At 38.9% G+C, this 14078-nt stretch overlaps 1 protein-coding gene and 1 long non-coding RNA gene across 5 annotated transcripts in view; one reads left to right on the top strand and one right to left on the bottom strand.

The window, feature by feature from the left end:
* astn1 (astrotactin 1) overlaps positions 1–14078 on the top strand; it is a 333499-nt gene that overhangs the window by 241170 nt on the left and 78251 nt on the right. The window lies entirely within an intron of this gene.
* Positions 12613–13998, bottom strand: LOC129361805 (uncharacterized). Its single transcript, XR_008606169.1, has 3 exons — positions 13468–13998; positions 12841–12890; positions 12613–12740 (listed from the first exon to the last, which is right to left on the bottom strand). It is a non-coding gene; the product is annotated as an uncharacterized LOC129361805 (long non-coding RNA).

Genomic DNA, 14078 nt, shown 5'->3' with positions numbered 1-14078 from the left:
CTGGGGCATATTCCAGTTGAAACATGCTCATTTTAGAAGCTTTTGGTGGTAAACATATACTGGTGCATGTACCTTGACTGATCTACAGCTGGTAAAAGCCTGTGATGCAGCGTCTGTTCTGACAGATTTCTATCAGTACCACCGTTCTCTAACCTATATGCATTAGTGAATCATAGGCACTCATGGTCCTTTGGGTGGCTCACCGGTTTTGCTTCCATGGACGTCTTCAAAGAAATCCATGACGTCTGCACACATCTGACACAAGAGCTTGAGAAATAGAGATGTACTGACCCAGCTGTCTAGAAATCACATTTCTGTCCTTCTCTGAGACACTCATATTATTACATTGCCCATTTGTCTACGTTGAATACATCACACTTGAAGGACAGAGTCCCACTTTACATCGAATACATTCCACCCACTGCCAGGTGCTATTGTCCTGAGACGATGCTTTATATCAAACTAGTGAGTTGTCAAATTCATATTGCAAATAACTGGCTGCTGAGGTTCAATATATCTTAAAGTTAACATTAAAGGGATCAATAAGAGAGAAAACTGATTCTTGATCTGTGAGGGCATTCAGACGTTAGTTATCAGCAGAAAAAAAAAATTGAAGGGATTATGCAACACAGCTGTTCTTTGCTGCAATACGACATTAAAGATGTGCTTGATGATTATCTGTTATCCAGATGTCAAACAAGCCTGAACATATTGGTTCAGGCTTCCAGGACAAAGTTCATATGTGTTGAATATTTAAATGAACAAGTGCCACTATTGTTTTATACAGATCACCCCATGATCTGACAAAATTCACACTCAATACAGACATGAAAACTTCAATTTAACTAGTGGGACAAAGGAGGATACATTTATATTTGCAAAGGATTATTAATTGCAGATTCAGACAGATTAAGATTTCTATATATTTTTCGGGATTTCAAATTGGATCACAACTTAATGCAAACCTATTTGCTATTGATTTTAGCTCTTTGTCTTTTTGCTGAAGTCATATTTTATGGCCACAGTAGCTGTAAGTTAACTCACATCAGTTTTGCTTGTCTGATTTCAAGTTCAATCCAAATAAATTGTCTCTATAGTTGTGTAGTATACCAACGATGCGAATACTAGACGAAATAAGAGTCTAAGGGGGGGTGGAAAGAGCATAACACTGCTATTTATTTATTTCTGTTTCAATAAAATGAAATGTGTTTATTACAAGAAATTTAGAGATACTGTTTGCAAAACACATCCTTGCAGTCTTGATAGTTCAAAGGAGTGGTGATGTAACTGGAAGTGGGGAACCAAATCAATTTGTACTTAGGACTCCACAAATGATTTTGACAGCTCTGATCATGTACAGCAGGACAAAAAAAAAAGAACAAGTAATGCGTTACAACTGTCCAGCAGCAACAGTATCAGACATGATCATCCTGGATGCACAGAAACCATTAATTTAATTATTCTGTTTGGTCAAACTCTCACCACTGAAACTGGCAATGAATTCCCGTTTTTCTTCTCTTTTTTATTTTCTGCCACATTCTAGCAAACATGAGTACAATAAGACGCCCACTCTGCCCCCGCACAAAGACAGCGACCTGCTGTGAACACACATAATTTATTAGCAGGAATCTAATCAGCAGCTTCAAATGAGTTCCAATGGAACTCATTAAGATGGCTAATGAAGATAGACTAAGACAATAACAAACCCTGATAGAAAGGAAGGAGGATGGATGGATAGACGGATGGATGGACAGATGGATGGATAGATGGACAGGCAGACAGACTGTGGTGGGGTTGTTTTAATTACAATGTGCAGTATATTTTCCTTTGATCAGTTGCTTTCTTTCCTCCAAACTTAATCAACTTTCTTTTCTTTTTTTTCTCAATCAGTTAATTCAAACAATTAGCAGATCTTACTCTTAGGTCCTGTAGCATTAATCCAAGTGTATTTTCTCATTATCACCCCACATGAGATTGCCCAGAATGCTCTTTGACATTGTGATACAATCTTGAGTTACCGTGTCAGCCGGCTTGTGAAGACGTAGCAATGTGTGAAGCCCTGCTGTCCGTGTCATTTTCCAAGTCATCCAAGGATAAAATGATTTAAAAAAAAGAAAAGAGAGAAAATCATTGCACAGTAAGCAATGAAGTTATTTTCTCGCGATCATTTGCACCTGAAGGCAACAGAAGCTTATCACATGCCCACATCGGCCCAGCAGGGAGTCCACCCCAGTGTAGCAATAACCCCTCAAACTCTTGTCCTCCTCTGACTCCACTTCTACCAGCAGCACTGTAAATTGAGGGACGCTGTAATCAGAGTTGTAACTCGGCCGGTAAGTGACGGCATCGATCGTCCGGGATTGAAGAGTCAGTCTTAATATTGGCTTGGTTCAGGAGTTGGAGTAATGTTGAGGTGGGGGATGCGTCAAAAGCGCGTGGGGGTGAGGGGTTCGTAAACGAGGATGGATGGAGAAGACGAATGGAGGGAAAACTGGTCTCCGCGCTCATTTGGTAACAACCTGCTTCAATCAAACGACGCCATGGTTTACAGACTTGTGATTCAACTGTTCAATCCCAGACGCAGGGCGAGAATTAAGGTTTGAAAAGTGTTGTGCGTTTACAATGAAACTGCGCTCAAAGGTTTCCAGAGTGCTTCGCCCTTGAGGGAGCCAAGTGGTTTTCCAATTCCAAGCTTATAAATACAAAACAAATCAAAAGCAGCATGCTCTTTGAGGAGCTGAGGAAGATGGAGTGTGAGGCCATTTGGAAGCAAATTTTGAAATGTGCATACATATAAAGACAAGTGAAAGCCTAACAGACGACGGTTACATAACACAAAAAAAAAAAAAAATTGGTCCAAGCTCAACATTCCCAGATTAGCATCTTTGAGATGAGAAGTTGTTCAAAAAGGGATGATTTTGTGTGCATTTAATTAGCTTAATTAAACTACTATCTATTTATGAAGCACAGAGAATTGTTGCTAAATATATCATCTCACTAAAATAAGTGGACATCAGAGAAATGCACAATATACAATTCCTGGATACAGTCCTACAAAGTTAAGCTGATTAAAGCATTATTGTCAGCCATCTTTGAGCAGAGAGTGATTAACTAAAATGCTTCTGTAACATAACGCCTTGTATTTATAACAAAAGCTGTGTTTGGAGGTGTTGAACGTAATGTTTAACCTTCTTTAAACTTTTTGTTTTTTCAAAGTCCCTTTAAGTCACACCTCCATTAGACTTTAACCAGATACATCCCAGACCGTCCAACTCAGATTCAAGGTCTACATTAACAGACCTTGTGTCACTCCTCTTTGTTTTTCATACTGACTTCAAGGATAGTGATTTACTGACCAGTGATTTACGTCACTGCAAACAACGGACAGGGCATCTGCAATCAGAGAGCTGCACAGTGTGGAGAAGTGCAATTATGTGTTTAATCTTAGGCAGCACCAGCAGCTTATGCATCAACTTTGGGAGTGGAATGGCTGTGATTTCACAAAGCAGGCAATGCAATGAAGAAACGGCGCAGCTCCGGTCAACGGTGCTAGATCTATAGTTTTGTGGCGACCGGTGTGAGACTTTGGAACTTCATAATAATAGTTTGGCATGATATGCATGTTTGAAATGTTCTGCTAAACAAAGCAACATGTACGGATGTCGCTTTACGTCTTTTGACTACATCACCTAAATCCAAAAGGTTTAGAAGATGGATATATTTATATGTCTAGTGTCATGAATTAATTGTTAGTCAGCAGGAAATTTCAATGGGACAAAAAAAAAATCTGTTACAACCTCAACCTCAAGGTACTCCATTGCCGAGTGTCTCTGCAAACATGACACACAGACATTCCTGCCTATATTTACACCCATAGTAGTGAGGAACAGACTGTAATAGAGATGCTCCAAACTGAGGTACAACCAAACGAGACATTAACCCGTCAGAGTCCGACTTGACATCAGAGAGGCGGCTTTGGTAAGCTGAATATATCAATTTTACACTTTAAATGCACACACTTAGTTTCTGTGTGCACAATGTACAGATGCATTTATATGAAATACAATACGATTGAAAATGTAATATATACATACATTGGTGATTCGAGTTAAGAAGGCGGTTTTAAACAGAAATGTTATGAGGGTTTTATGGCCTGCACAGACACGGGGAAGACTGCTGACTTGACGGCTTCACAGCGAACCATCATCTCCATACAGAGAGAAGCAACAAAGGCTGTTATCCAAAGCAGCCGATTGTTTAGAGAGCGCTGTGCAGTGCCACAGGCGGATCGCATAAAGTTCATTGATGGAGTAATTCATGCAAGAGGTGGCCCAACCAAGTAGTGTGTGTGTATAGAAATGTACATCATTTTCAGAAGCCTAAAATTTGTATTTGCTGGTCCACTGTGACTTTGGTAATTGTCGGAGACACTGAATTTTCTTAACCAGCAAGCCATTTTCATTTAAATAGCAAAAAATAAAAGGTTGAAACATTTTACTCTGAGTAATAACTGTCTATTTGACAGTTTTTCAGACAGCTGACGAGAAAGATTGCACTTTTTAAGCAATATTCACATTTTTTGAGATGTAATTTTTTTAGAGCCTGCTTTAAAACTTTCAGAAGCGGAACAAAATCTCCTCAAAAGTGGCACAAAAAAAATAAGTTTGCAAACCAGCATGACTTCCTCAGGAAAATGCATCTCCAGCTTCAGATCAGAGACTAAAATCCAACCTGAAAATAGCTACCTGTCGTGCACAGCAGGTTTGCTTTAATATAAGTTGGCTAATTTGTTTGTTTCTTCCAGCACGGTGGGAAGGAGTTCAGGCGCTGCTACTAAGCCTTTCATGAGCAAGAACCTAAATTAGAAAAGATTCATTTTATTTATAGAGCTTCGTTTAGTGTAAGTGTTAGATGCACTTGGTTTGATTGGGCCTAATTAGAATTCAGATATTTGTTCTCGAGGAGAGTGGCTAGAGGGCTGGGGGAGGTTGAATGCTGTTTCCTCAGGTTTTACAGTAGAGGGGCAGCAGGAAGGTGTTTGTGTCTTTGTTTTGTTCGTTTTTAATCTCCTCTGTTAAGGCTTAGGGTTGTGAGGTCTTTTCTTTGTTCGTCACAAGGATTTGTCAGTTTGGGAGATTTTATCAAATTGCGCTAAAGTTAATTTCCAGAATATAAATGTAACCAGGTAAAAATAAAAATGCAATTTTGTTGCACCGACTGAACAACAGCAAATATTAACAAGCAAACAAATTAACCCACATTACAACTAGCAGTATGCTGTGTTTGGCTACCTAACCGAGCTGCTACTGTTTTACAATTATCAGGTCAACATGACACTCTGCTAAATAATTAAGGCAACAGGCAATTTGTTGTTGTAAAAATGCTGTTTATAAAACATACTTTAAAAGAAATGTCACTTCACAATTTGACACCTTGAAATTGGGCTCTATCTCTTTAAGAAGCTCCTGCTCTTTCTGACACTGTCTTAGTATGTCATCACAACACTGCTTGTCGTGATCCCATTAACAACTGTTGTTAGGAGCAGTGAATGGAGAATCAGTCCTTATAACGCAGTCCCACCAGGTGTTTTCTAAAAAGTGAAGTTTACATAAAATCACCGCTTTAAAAACTACACCAGAGAGTAATCTTGTCAAGGATCTTTCCTGCTATTAAAAAAAAAAAACTGATTATTTGTGCAACCTGATATAATAACTGGGTGATATGTTCGTCAACTCTGCATATCATGGCATTCGTGGAAAGCTTTAAAATGTCTCCGTTATCTATCTTTGTCTGAGATAGCCTTTGCCATGCTGTCCATTTCATTCACACACTGTCCCTGTGTTTTCACTCCTTGCTGTCTCTCTTCTCCTTTCTTGCTGTCTCTATTCTGTAATGGAAAAAGTGATTAGCACAATTAAACAGCAAGAGAGACACCCAGAGCCTTTGGGTGAATTGTTCTACCTTAATTTCTTTGTTAATTGCTTCTCTGGGGAGGCTTGAGAGTAAAAGAAGCTCGAGGGTATCTAAGTCTTTCACATTTACACACTGCCATGCTTTAGGGAGACGCTCATTTCCCCTCTCTTCCTCATCTCTTATAGTGCTTTCCTCTTCTTATTCCCTCTCCCGTTGCTTATTAACCTCCTGCTTCCTGCTCATTTTTTGTTTTGATGGGGAAACCTGGTTCATCCACCCCTCGCTCATCTCTTCCCTTAGTTATCACTTTTCTTTGTACGCATGCCATTCAGCTTTTTCACACTCTTCCATTTTACCTTGTAAATTTTTTTAAACACTCCCCCGGTGTCATGTCTCTACATTTGTGTTCTGTCTCCTATTAACCTGTTCTTTTCTTTCATGTTTCATAAAAATTGTAGGTTGAAGCAAAACCATGTGTAATTTATAGCACTTCACAGATAAAGTATCTTTGGATGCATGAGGCAGAGTTCAGGGGGAAAAAAAGTAAGTCGAGTTGGCATGTTTCATTTCTGTTTTGACTTTGCTACAGATTATACATCCGTTTCATTGTAGTCAGGAGAAATATAACCTTGGAACAGCTTTGCCTGATATTACTTTGCCTAATTTACTAATCCACAATGCAACTCCTTTAAAATAATGCCATGCTCAGATAATATTCAGTCAACTACATCCATTAATTTTAATTAATGGATGTAGTTGATATCTACATCCATTAATTATGTAGATATCAGTCCAATGATTAACAAAAAATGTTAATCATTGGACTAGTCTAGATTGTACAATGGTATAATTTTCTTTTTTTTTCTTATCTTTACAAGATAGACTCACCACCTCATATTATCTATCATACTTTTTCAATGCAGTTCCTAATATTGGCATTAGCGATTACAATAGGATAAATACCTAAACAATGAGACAATTTGTTTCTTAAGGTCAGCTGAGTTTAAAATAACCATTGTTACTTACGTCTTTAAGCTTATGTAGTGGAAATATCAGAACTACTACAATGACCTTCCCTTTCTATACACTGATGCACTTTTGAGTGAAGCAATTACCCTTCAGTGGTTCAGTTCAGTAATTGTGAATAGAAGGGCTGCTTGGAAACAGTAAGCATGCTCAGTCAGCTCAGGAAAAAATAGCCACCAAATTTCTGTCCAGCATTTCGTACGTTGAGTGGGTGGGATGGGGACTCTTTCTGACTCCATTTGGTGCTAGTCAATTTTCACACTTCAAAAGGTCTTTAACAAAAAGCGTGAACCACAGGCCTCCCGCCCACTGATGGAAATACCCAAGAAAAAGTTGCCAGAGCCATTAGCTCTGGCATTTAAAAGAAAGCAGCCATTTGATAAGACAGAAATGCTGTCATATTAACCTTTCATGTCGTCTTCTATGAATTCTACTACATTCAAATGATCTACCTATTATGTACATAACAAATATGTGACCTTTGTTAAGTGTAGATGCTGTTGGGTTTGATGGCGTTGTCCTTTACTGGTTGCAGATGGAAATTAATTTATACGTGATTAGTAAGATGCGTTAAAACACCAAGACAGGCAATTATTGAATGAGTCCTTAAATCTGACCGTACAAGACATTTGGAATTTGTCAGTATTGGCCCTAACATGATTTCTAATTTGTATATGTAATTCAGTGACGCGCGGTGAGGTTCATAGCTGGTGAGGCACTGACTTAATCATAATCAGATTTACAAATATAGACCCCCGGCATGTCATTGCTTATATAAGGAAATTTCGCACATGCGGACTAAGCTGGAGGGCAAAAACTATTCTTCTACATGTGATGCATAGCCGTGCTGCCGCCGTAGAATAACTCTGTTAACTCAATCAAACATGGACATGTAGACTGCGGTTTGATTTCGTGATGTGCTGCAAAGGGAGAAACCATAGAAGTACAACTCAAAACCACTTCTTTCTCGCGCTCTGTATCAGCACAGTTAGTGCATGTCTAGCTTGCTGCTACTGTCTCTTACTCTGCAGTTATGGAGTCACAATGTCTGGGATCATGAGCGCCCCCTGCCATAAGGCAGGAGAACTGCCTGCCTCTCCTCCAATCTCTTCTCTGACTACAAAATACTACATCTAGATTGTTTCTTATTTTTGAATAATCATATTTGTATCTGATTATACAAATATCATATACAATATTTTGTAAAATAGACAATTTACACTGTTCTTTCAGCATTTAGTTTTTTCTTAAGGTTTCCTCTATGCAGTTGTGCTTTTAGATAATACACACTGTTATCATTTCATTCCTCAGAAAAAAATACATCATATCCATAAAATGTTGATTTAGCAGTAGATATTTCATTACATTATTTGATATTAGTACTTTCTCCTTTCCTTCTGTCACCACACACACTTTAAGAGTTTGTGCCATTTTTTAAATTGCTGCAACTCTCTGGCTGACAGCACTTTGGTGGTTTGGCCCTACCCCTCGATGTGACCCAAATAACAAAGCTTTTATCACCCTCCTAGTTAACCTTTGAGGCTGATGATCTCTCATGCACCCAGAAGCTTATCTCTGAGCCCCAGTGGAACAGTCTGTTCCAGACTGCCACTGAGATGTCATTAATCTGAGAACGACTATATTTATAACACATACAGTACATGTAGCCTAATCAATCAAAGGCTAAAGTTTGTGGAGGACTTGAATAACTGTCGGTTCATTAGATAACCGTTGCCATTTTTAAAAATGACACCTCAGCAAGCTTAAAAAAAGTGCTGTCTTACCGGCTCCTTTTTTTAATGAAGTAAACTTTTCTGCTTATTCTGCATGCTGCCATTATAGAAAGGTAGTGAATCTATCCAAGGAAGAATATGGCAAAGTCAATCATTTGTTTGGAACGCTCTAAGCTTGGTTTTCAGTAGCTGTAAATGGTTGCCTGCAGTGATATATCTATGATGATCTATGAACATATAGAAATGAAAGAATATACTTGTAATGTATACAGATGCTCTTGCAAAATATTCATGCCCCCTTTCACATTTTGTTACGTTATTGCATCAAACTTCATTTAGTTTAGTGTATGTCATAACACACAAAGTCGTAGATGGTTTTCAAAGTAAAAATATGAAGAATGACACACATTGATATTCTCTTATACCCTTCAACATAATACTTTTAGAAACTAAATAGAATCCATCAGTGTGTAATTTAATCTCTGTACAAATACATCTCTTCAGTGAAGGGCTTAGACATTTGTTAGAATGGATTAGTGAACAAACAGAATCAAGTCAGAGAGTTCGGGAGATGCATTGCAGGGTCCATTTTCGTCCTGTGAGATGTCTAAAGCTGTGGATATAAGTTTTAGATCATGACTGGCTCCATGTTCATACCTAAATCAGCGTGAAAGTTATTTTCAGCTGCTATCTATTCAGTCTAAATCAGTTTTAACATTTTTTAAGTTCTACTGGTATTTTTTTTAACTGGATTTTGAAAGCCATGTCATTTCCAGCCACAACATGAATGAAATGACCACATCATTAAATTCCATCACAAAAGCTGAGGTCCAATGACGTTATGGTGTGGCACGAAAAAAAGGGGCATGAAAACAGTTTCAAGGCACCGTGGATTGCAATAAATGAGATTTATTGCAATTATTTTTACAGGAGTTCACAATATGTTTTCAAAAGACACCAAGGACAGTGGAAGCTCTTTGTCTATTGATTTGAATTTATAATTATTCATTCTTATATGATGTTTCACATTGAGAAGCAGAGCATACAGTTTTTCTCGGGTACTGAGTTTCACATTTTAGCACCATGACAACCTGACAAGGCTTCTTGGTTAAACAAATGGAAAATAAGTGAAAACCACACCAAATAAAAAACCTTTCTCTCCCACAGCACTTTCACCTTCAAATCTATCCCAACTGATACATTGTACTAAAAATGAATGTGTCAAATTTCCATTTGCCTTACATACACTTTTTTTGTTTTGCTTTTTGAGAGCAGCAACTTTCCTCCAAAGGCAAAAAGGTACTCTACGCTTACACAACCATGCAGTTATTACATGGCTAATTAGATCCTCATATCTTACACAGGTAAGCGTTTGGACTGTCTGCAAGCATAAGGAAACCAAAGCCCAGCCAGCACACCTAGGTGGGCCCCATATGGGATATAAGTGGGCAGGCAATATGGGTCCCAAAAGGGTTTGTCCACGGTTTCCATGGTGGCCCCACATGGGTTTGCCCAAGTAGATTTTAATGGGTGCTAACTGGGTTTTCAGTGGGTCCCACATGGTTAACTCACATGAGGCCCATCTGTGGCCCACTAGGGTGCTGTTAAGAATATTTACGTGGGTCCCAATTGGGTCTGAACTGGGCTAGAATATGGGTAACAAGTGGGTTTGTCCACGGTTTCCATGGTGGCCCCACATGGGTTTGCCCAAGTAGATTTTAATGGGTGCTGACTGGGTTTTCAGTGGGGCCCATGTGGTTAACTCACATGAGGCCCATCTGTGGCCCACTAGGGTGCTGTCAGGAATATTTACCTGGGTCCCAATTGGGTCTGAACTGGGCTAGAATATGGGTAACAAGTGGGATTGTCCACGGTTTCCATGGTGGCCCCACATGGGTTTGCCCAGGTTGATTTCAATGGGTGCTAACTGGGCTTTCAGTGGGTCCCACATGGTTAACTTACATGAGGCTCATCTGTGGCCCACTAGGGTGCTGTCAGGAATATTTACCTGGGTCCCAATTGGGTCTGAACTGGGCTAGAATATGGGTAACAAGTGGGATTGTCCACGGTTTCCATGGTGGCCCCACATGGGTTTGCCCAAGTAGATTTTAATGGGTGCTGACTGGGTTTTCAGTGGGTCCCACATGGTTAACTCACATGAGGCCCATCTGTGGCCCACTAGGGTGCTGTCAATAATATTTACGTGGGTCCCAATTGGGTCTGAAATGGGCTAGAATATGGGTACCAAGTGGGTTTTTCCACGGTTTCCATGGTGGCCCCACATGGGTTTGCCCAAGTAGATTTTAATGGGTGCTGACTGGGTTTTCAGTGGGGCCCATGTGGTTAACTCACATGAGGCCCATCTGTGGCCCACTAGGGTGCTGTCAAGAATATTTACGTGGGTCCCTATTGGGTCTGAACTGGGCTAGAATATGGGTACCAAGTGGGTTTGTCCACGGTTTCCATGGTGGCCCCACATGGGTTTGCCCAAGTAGATTTTAATGGGTGCTGACTGGGTTTTCAGTGGGTCCCACATGGTTAACTTACATGAGGCTCATCTGTGGCCCACTAGGGTGCTGTCAGGAATATTTACCTGGGTCCCAATTGGGTCTGAACTGGGCTAGAATATGGGTAACAAGTGGGTTTGTCCACGGTTTCCATGGTGGCCCCACATGGGTTTGCCCAGGTTGATTTCAATGGGTGCTGACTGGGCTTTCAGCGGGACCCAGATGCCTTAATCCTGTAGGAACAATTCTCATCTAACCTGGATGTGAATTACATTCATAGATATGCAATCTTGATCAACAATCCAAAGTCTAGCTTAAAACGTGTTCAAATAAAAAATAAAAAAAAAAGAGATGAAAAATTTATTTTGCTCAAGGCTTTTATTTAGTAATTTAAAATATTGTCAGGAGTTATTTTTTACCTCACTACAGCAATTATTAGAACTTCATTAATACTCAGGGAATGGTGCCACAAAAAGAAATCTGCAATTATTCACGACATCTTTGAAAATAACAGAAGCTAGTTTACTATAACAAACTTATAAACAGATCTATAAATATATATCTATCGATGCACACAAATAAAGACACCTACATATTTTCCTACAGGTCTATAAATGTATACATCTAAATACTATCTATATAACTTTATACACGTATATTCACATTGATACACACAATGTGAATATACACACCTATATAGATCTTTCACAATACATTTTTGTTAAACATTTTTAAAAATAACCTACATGCCATATGCATGCTTAAATTTGAAATCTCTCATACTTTACTGAAACTGTCCATCTTGAAAGACCTCCCCAACCTGAGTTTGAACTGGCAGTCTCTCTAGTCTATTTCCACTTCCACTCGGGCTCCAGTAAACCACTTCGAGAGTCTTTGCTGTATGCTTGTGTGATTCTGTAGATGGATAATTTCTTTTAAGTCCCCTGAAATAACAAGCAAAGGTAGAAATTGTATTAGTGTTTCATTTTAGCACAATGTAACATTCATGAGATTTGCATCTCCCCCTTCATGGGGCAAAAATGCTTGCAGAGATATGCCATAATCAAAAGGACTCTTGAGTCATCATTATTATGTACAGAAACTATATTCTTACTGTAAATTTAAAATATATCCATCTATATAAATCAACTACTAGGTTCTATCGTGGTTTTGTGGTTATTTTAATATTGTTTGAAATGCAAACAATATTACCTTCAAATTTTTAAGTTCTTAACAACAGTGAAAGAATACTGTTCAAATAAAACCAAAAATTGAAGACTCAATTTTTAACCTAAAAACATTACTAAAATAACAACAAAAGCATAAAACAACCAAAATAAATTAACATATGTTTAAGAAAGAAAGTGAAAAAAAAAGTTACTCTGACAATAAAAACTGATATTTACCATGCAAAACATCAAAGAGCAGGTCCAAGAGCTTGTTTCCAATGTTGGCCAAAAAGGTTGAACTGGACTTCCAGTTCATGGGACATGAGGAATCGCACAGCTGGTTGTATTGTGTCATCTAAGGATGCTCCTCCAATTTCTGTAGCCATGGCAACCTTAAGTACAATGACAATAACGGACAACATTTTGTTTTTGTTCATCAGTTTGTTATTATATCACTCTTATGTGCTTAATTTTACTAACATATTAATCTACCTTTTTCAAATCATTATAAAGTGATCTTCACACGCTGATCCTCTTGAAGCCTGCAAAAATATATATTTTATTAGTGCAATATAACATTTAGACTTTTCAAAAATAAAAAATTAAGGCAAAACAGCCTTTGTATAGATTAACTACTGAAGCCTTATATTGTAAACACTGAACAGTTTTGCAATTATCCTAATTTCTTTGTTAACGTGACAGGACTAAGACAGTAGTATTACTCTTAAGAGAAGTTTAGAAAATCACTATAAATGTAACTAATAAAGCCTAAAACATTGTACATATAAAAAAATTAGAGCTACAATTAAATATAAGTACATTTCACATAACTGCTAGCTAAATATTGCAAAAATATCAAAAGAATTTCTTCATCTTTCAATATTTGTTTCAGGCTTGGCCACTGATTGACATGATGGGTTTCAATTTACGGACCCACATGCAGTAACCACACGTTGGATAGGATGAGTGAGTGATTTATTTACAACAGGACAAAATAAAATCTATTTCCCGGACATCAGCGGAAGGGTGAGGACCACTCGACCAGGTTGGCCTGAAACGAGAACTTAGTTATGACGGGCTTAGAATGAGTGATCGGAGGGGAAACAGGAACAGGCTTACTTCGGTGCGGGTCTTTCGAGGCGTGGGTGTGAGATGCCAGGTTCCTGAGAGAGGGTGTGCAGCGGTTCCGAAGGTAAATGCGAGGTGGGAATGGAAGAGAGCTGGAAGCTCGAAGGGTGGAGTGGAGGCAGTGGAATCGGCGGAGCGAGCAGGCAGGTATTCACTGGTGAGTTCTCGAATGAGGCGACAAAACCCCTAGGATCGAACAAACACAGAGACCAGGTGACTTCTAGTAGACACAGAAACGTTCTCAGAAAACTGTTCACAACAGGAGAGGCCAGAGTGACTACCGGTGTATGCAACCATCTAGCATACACCAGTAGAATCTTCAGTCAATCTAGCGTAGACTGAAGATTCTGCTGCTCCTCTACCTGTGCCAAGCTCCACGGGCTCCTCACAAAGATCCTCGCTGAAATAAGATGCGACACTCACATACACACACAGGAACCCTGACACTGATGACTACTCTAGACCAACACAATAGCGGCAGATTGAAATAAACTATGACATAACAAAACGCTTTAAAGTGTCACACAACAATTAAAAAAATAATTTAAAAATATGAACTACAATGCCTTCATCCTATTTACAAAAAACCTTTTAGGCCCAAT

Source organism: Poeciliopsis prolifica, unplaced genomic scaffold (assembly GCF_027474105.1).
Source record: "Poeciliopsis prolifica strain line A6 unplaced genomic scaffold, Auburn_PproV2 SCAFFOLD008, whole genome shotgun sequence".
Lineage (NCBI taxonomy): Eukaryota > Metazoa > Chordata > Actinopteri > Cyprinodontiformes > Poeciliidae > Poeciliopsis > Poeciliopsis prolifica.
This window is presented reverse-complemented; position numbering and strand designations above follow the sequence as displayed.